Below are 6,059 nucleotides of genomic sequence, written 5' to 3'. Positions count from 1 at the left end.
CGATTGGCTGGCGAGAACGTCCCTCACGAGGATCAACCGCTGTCGTTGTGACCCGAGCGTCGCGTCTTTGTGTTTTCGACGCTTTCGCGCCCTATTTCAGGTCAAGGAACCATAGTGAGAGGCGGCGGCGGTCAGCGAGGGGGAAGACTGGGGCTGCCGGGGGGAGACGGCCGGGGAGGGAGGACGAGGAGCCGGGGAGGGAAGGATGAGGAGCCGGGAGGGAGAAGTACAAGCTGGTCAATAAAAATATTCCATAACTGTGGCTGGAGTTTTATCGTGTGGAGGATGTCTGCCAGCGGACAGCCGGCGCTCACAGCAGCAGTAGTAGCAGACCTCCTCAGGAACGGCGCAGCTGCAGCCACCCGCAGATATCTATGTGCGGCACTTCGCGGGGTGTCTGCTGAGTAGGACCCGTCACCTAAGCCACTCACAGCAGCAGTAGTAGCAGACCTCCTCAGAGACGGCGCAGCCGCAGCTACCCGCGGATATCTATGTGCAGTGCTCCGCGGGGGTGTCTGCTGAGGGCCCGTCACCTCAGCGCTCACAGCAGCAGTAGTAGCAGACCTCAGGGACGGCGCAGCCGCAGCTACCCGCGGATATCTATGTGCGGCGCTCCGCGGGGTGTCTGCTGAGGACCCGTCACCTCAGTCCCTCACAGCAGCAGACCTCCTCAGGGACGGCGCAGCCGCAGCTACCCGCGGATATCTATGTGCGGTGCTCCGCGGGGGTGTCTGCTGAGGGCCCGTCACCTCAGCGCTCACAGCAGCAGTAGTAGCAGACCTCAGAGACGGCGCAGCTACCTGCGGATATCTATGTGCGGTGCTCCGCGGGGTGTCTGCTGAGGACCCGTCACCTCAGTCCCTCACAGCAGCAGACCTCCTCAGGGACGGCGCAGCCGCAGCTACCCGCGGATATCTATGTGCGGTGCTCCGCGGGGGTGTCTGCTGAGGGCCCGTCACCTCAGCGCTCACAGCAGCAGTAGTAGCAGACCTCAGAGACGGCGCAGCCGCAGCTACCTGCGGATATCTATGTGCGGCGCTCCGCGGGGTGTCTGCTGAGGACCCGTCACCTCAGCGCTCACAGCAGCAGTAGTAGCAGACCTCCTCAGAGACGGCGCAGCCGTAGCTACCTGCGGATATCTATGTGCGGCGCTCCGCGGGGTGTCTGCTGAGGACCCGTCACCTCAGTCCCTCACAGCAGCAGACCTCCTCAGGGACGGCGCAGCCGCAGCTACCCGCGGATATCTATGTGCGGCGCTCCGCGGGGTGTCTGCTGAGTAGGGCCCGTCACCTCAGTCGCTCACATTTCCGTATTTTGTGCGCAGGTTTCGGTTGCATTAAAAAAAAAAATTAAAGAGTCTCATTTGTGTAGCAGAGGCCGCGGGGGGCATCAGCGGGGCGTAATATACAGAGACGTGTGAGCCTGGTGTGCCGCAGAGTGATAAGGCAGGGTGCAGTCCTCAGTAGAGATGAGCGAATCTGCTCGATTGAGCACTGCAATTTTCGAGTACTTCAGTACTCAGGTGCAAAGATTCGGGGGGGCACCAGGGGGAGGCGGAGCAGGGGGTAGCTGCAGGGAACAGGGGGGAGCCCTCTCTCCTCCGCCCCCACTCCCTGCTGCAACCCCCCACTCACCTATAGGGCCCCCCAAATCTTTTCGCCCGAGTACGGAAGTACTCGAAAATCGCGGTACTCGGGCGAAAAAGGGGCGTGGCCGAGTAGGCTCGCTCATCTCTAGTCCTCCACTGTCGCTCACCACCGGAAGGTTGCGGGTTCAAGCATTTACTACCCTGTTGTATTGCTTCTAGCTTGGATACAAGATGTGATACGGGCGAGCATGGCGGTTCTAGTACCCTGTTGGATCCAAGCTAGAGGCGATACTACAGGGTACTACAGCCCCCATGCCCACCCGTATCACATCTTGTATCCATCTAGAGGCGGTACAACAAGGTACTAGAGCCTCCATGCTCCCCGTATCACATCTTGTATCCAAGCTAGCGGTGGTACAAGATGTGATATAGACGGGCATGGAGGCTCTAGTACCCTGTTGTACCGCCTCTAGCTTAGATACAAGATACGATACGGATGGGCATGGAGGCTCTAGTACCCTGTTGTACCGCCTCTTGCTTGGATACAAGATATGATATGGGTGGGCATGGAGGCTCTAGTACCTGTTGTACCGCCTCCAGCTTAGATACAAGATATGATACGAGTGGGCATGGAGGCTCTAGTACCTGTTGTACCGCCTCTAGCTTGGATACAAGATGTGATACCGGAGGCATGGGGGCTCTAGCACCTGTTGTACCGCCTCTAGCTTGGATACAAGATGTGATACAGGCAGGCATGGAGGCTCTAGTACCTGTTGTACCGCCTCTAGCTTGGATACAAGATGTGATACAGGCAGGCATGGAGGCTCTAGTACCCTGTTGTACCGCCTCTAGCTTGGATACAAGATGTGATACAGGCAGGCATGGAGGCTCTAGTACCTGTTGTACCGCCTCTAGCTTGGATACAAGATGTGATACAGGCAGGCATGGAGGCTCTAGTACCTGTTGTATCGCCTCTAGCTTGGATACAAGATGTGATACCGGAGGCATGGGGGCTCTAGTACCCTGTTGTACCGCCTCTAGCTTGGATACAAGATGTGATACAGGCAGGCATGGGGGCTCTAGTACCCTGTTGTACCGCCTCTAGCTTAGATACAAGATGTGATACATGCGCGGAAAGAAACTGCAGCATGCTCCATTTTCCTGTGGATCCTGCAGGGACGGCTTCCATTGAAGTCAATAGAAGTTGTCCGATGCGTGGCACGCCGCAGCCAACACTAGACGGGCTGCAGATCCGCAGGAAAGCAGGAGATTCAAAAACGAATAAAAAGGCACTGCGCATGCATCGGGTGTGTCGGCCCTCGCTCCCGGACACATCCGCCGTGCTGAAGAAACAAGATCGGTCCTGCATGGAGGAGACCCGCGCTGCATCCGGAGAGGTAGGAAAATGTCTTTTCCTCTCCACGTCCGCGGGCACGCATGGATCCCGCAATAGAAACAGTGTGCGCAAGTGGAGATTGGGCCGATGATTAAAGCGACCCCACCCCCGATGCCTGAAGAACAAAGATGGCCGAACCATTTCTCTGACTAAGACAATGCGAACGCCCCTAGAGGTCTTACATGACATCATGGAGGATACAGATGTAAAAGAAGAAAAAAGTTGCAAAAATAAGTTGAATTAAAAAAATATATATTTAAAGAAAATGACCCACCACCGATGCCAGCCAGAACGGCTGCCATCTGCGCCCTGTAATCTGCGCCCAAACAGATTATAGATCACAATGTCCAACACAGAATGAATAATCCATTCCCTAGCGCCTGCGTAACGATGCAGCGAACACGGAACAGAACGCGCCCCTAGACTTCGAGAGGCATCATATGAGCTGACAGCTGCTGGGATTTCCCATCAGGATACGGCCATGGGGTTTACTGCTGTCCGTATTATATACATACAGTAATACCCCCATGTGAATGAGCCCTTAGTGACCGCACATGCCCCCCCCGGCCAAAAATCCCCAAACAAGCTGCACACGCTTTTCTGCATTGGCCAACCGTATAGGAAGAGCTCCACTTTGTCCCAGTACATCACCAGCTTCGCTCGTACAGTCAGTCAGCAGTCACACAGCACATACCATGTTCTTTCCGATGCACAGCCACTTGCCTCTGCCCATAGGGGGCGTGGATGTGCTCCCGCCCATACTTAAAGGGTCACACTCCCAAGCTGTCTCTAACCCAGTGCTTCCCCACTCCAGTCCTCAGCGCCCCCAACAGGTCATGTGTTCAGGATCTCCTATGGTAAGACCACCTGTGGCAATGTCTGAGGACCGACAATAATTACATCACCTGTGCAATACTGAGGAAATCCTGAAAACATGACCTGTGGGGGGCGCTGAGGACTGGAGTTTGGAAACACTGCAGCCTAACCTATTGCCTGTCAGCCCTGGCTATATTAGGCTGGGATCACACGGGACAGAATTGCTGTGGAAATTCCACCCATGGCTGTTTAACCCGGGTTTAGGCTGGATTCACACGACCGTATATTGGCTCGGTTTTCACGCCAAGCCGATATACGTCGTCCTCATCTGCAGGGGTGGGGGGGAGGATGGAAGAGCCCAGGAGCAGGACCTGAGCTCTCGCCCCCTCTCTGCCTCCTCTCCGCCCCTCTGCACTATTTGCAATGGGGAGAGGCGGGACAGGGGGCAGGGCCAAGTCTCCCACTTAGCCCCCCCCATCCCGCCTCCTTTCATTGCAAAAAGTGCAGAGGGGCGGAGAGGAGGCAGAGAGGGGGCGGGAACTCAGTTCCTGCTCCTGGCTCTTCCATCCTCCCCCCCACCCCTGCAGATGAGGACGACGTATATCGGCTCGGCGTGAAAACCGAGCCGATATATGTTCGTGTGAATCCAGCCTAAGCCAGCCATGTGGATGAGGTGTTACAAAAATCTTGTCCACCTGGGACGACCAATCTGTCGCTGCAAAGTCGGGCAGAACTGGCGATGTGGCGCGGAATTTAAAGCTGTAGCATTTCATTTCTTTTTTCACTTTCACTGTTGCCTCTCTATGGGGAAGAGCTGGCCGCAGCGGAGATGTAGGCGGCAAGTCCGCTTCAAAACCTGCGGCTGCGGCCGTGGGTTTAGAAGCTGCGCTTATCCCGCAGAAATCTTGCGGTTTTTCGATGCGGCCAAACAGTGGTATTTCCGCCCCGTGGAAACAGCCTTAGGGTGCATTCACACGAACGTATATCGGCTGGGTTTTCACGCCGAGCCGATATACGGTGTCCTTGTCTGCGGGTGGGGGATGGAAGAGCCAGGAGCAGGAACTGAGCTCCCGCCCCCTCTCCACTATTTGCAATAGGAGGGGGTGAGATGGGGGTGGAGCTAAGTACCGGCGCTTAGCTCCACCCCTCCCATTGCAAATAGAGGCGAGGGACGGAAACTCAGTTCCTGCTCCTGGCCCCTCCATAATAGTCATACATGTCATGTCTTCAGTGTGGATGCACTGTGCAAAGTGTCTTGTCTCTAGTTATGTGTATTGCACAGCTGCAGCATGTAAGAGGTTAATGTCTGCAAGTAGCTGGGATATGTCTGGAAAAAGTATCAAGTCTATGTCTAATCACGTGATGTCGTATGAATATAAATATGAGTGATTGAGGTAGGTGTGGTCTTCAGCTGAATCCATGGTCTTCAGCCGTTGTGAGAGGAGTGAGCGTGCCGGCCACATGGGGGTACCTTTAACCCTCATGTAGTGAAGGGATGGAAGCAGAAGAGAGGTATCCTGAGCTCCCCAATTCCAGGAACTGCCTGCGAGGAGTGAGAGAGAAGAGAAAGAGTCCGTCGTACAGCAATTAACGTCCTAAATCTCAAGTGAGTACAGAGTTTTGTGCCTCCTCCGGTGTTATCCTGCATTCCGGAGTCATACAGAAAGTAACTGAAGGCCCAATTTCAACCCGTGTCCTTCCTCCCTGACCGTCTACTAAAGTGTCTTGCTGCACTGGCGAGTAAGGATTCACACGAACGTATATCGGCTCGGTTTTCATGCCGAGCCGATATACGTCGTCCTCGTCTGCGGGGGAGGGGGGGGGGGAATGGAAGAGCCAGGAGCAGGAACTGAGCTCCCGCCCCCTCTCTGCCTCCTCTCCACCCCTCTGTACTATTTGCAATGAATTAGCCCCGCCCTGTCCCGCCTCTCCCCATTGCAAATAGTGCAGAGGGGCGGAGAAGAGGCAGAGAGGGAGCGCAAGCTCAGAGCACTGCTCCTGGCTTTTCCAGCCCCCCCCCCCCCCCCCCCCCCTGCAGAGAGAGACGACGTATATCGGCTCGGCGTGAAAACCCAGCTGATATACGTTCATGTGAATTCAGCCTTAGTGCCTGCACACGAGCGGAATTTCAGCCGCGGTAATTTAAGCACATTGTCCGCCCCTGACCGCAGCCAATATACTTCTATGGGGATCCGCAGTTGTCCCCAGACGGACGGACTTGCATCGCGGAATTTCACACGTTAGAAAAAAAACGCGCCC

The sequence above is a fragment of the Eleutherodactylus coqui genome, chromosome 6, assembly GCF_035609145.1.
Source record: "Eleutherodactylus coqui strain aEleCoq1 chromosome 6, aEleCoq1.hap1, whole genome shotgun sequence".
NCBI lineage: Eukaryota > Metazoa > Chordata > Amphibia > Anura > Eleutherodactylidae > Eleutherodactylus > Eleutherodactylus coqui.
Note: the sequence above shows the minus strand (reverse complement) of the source record.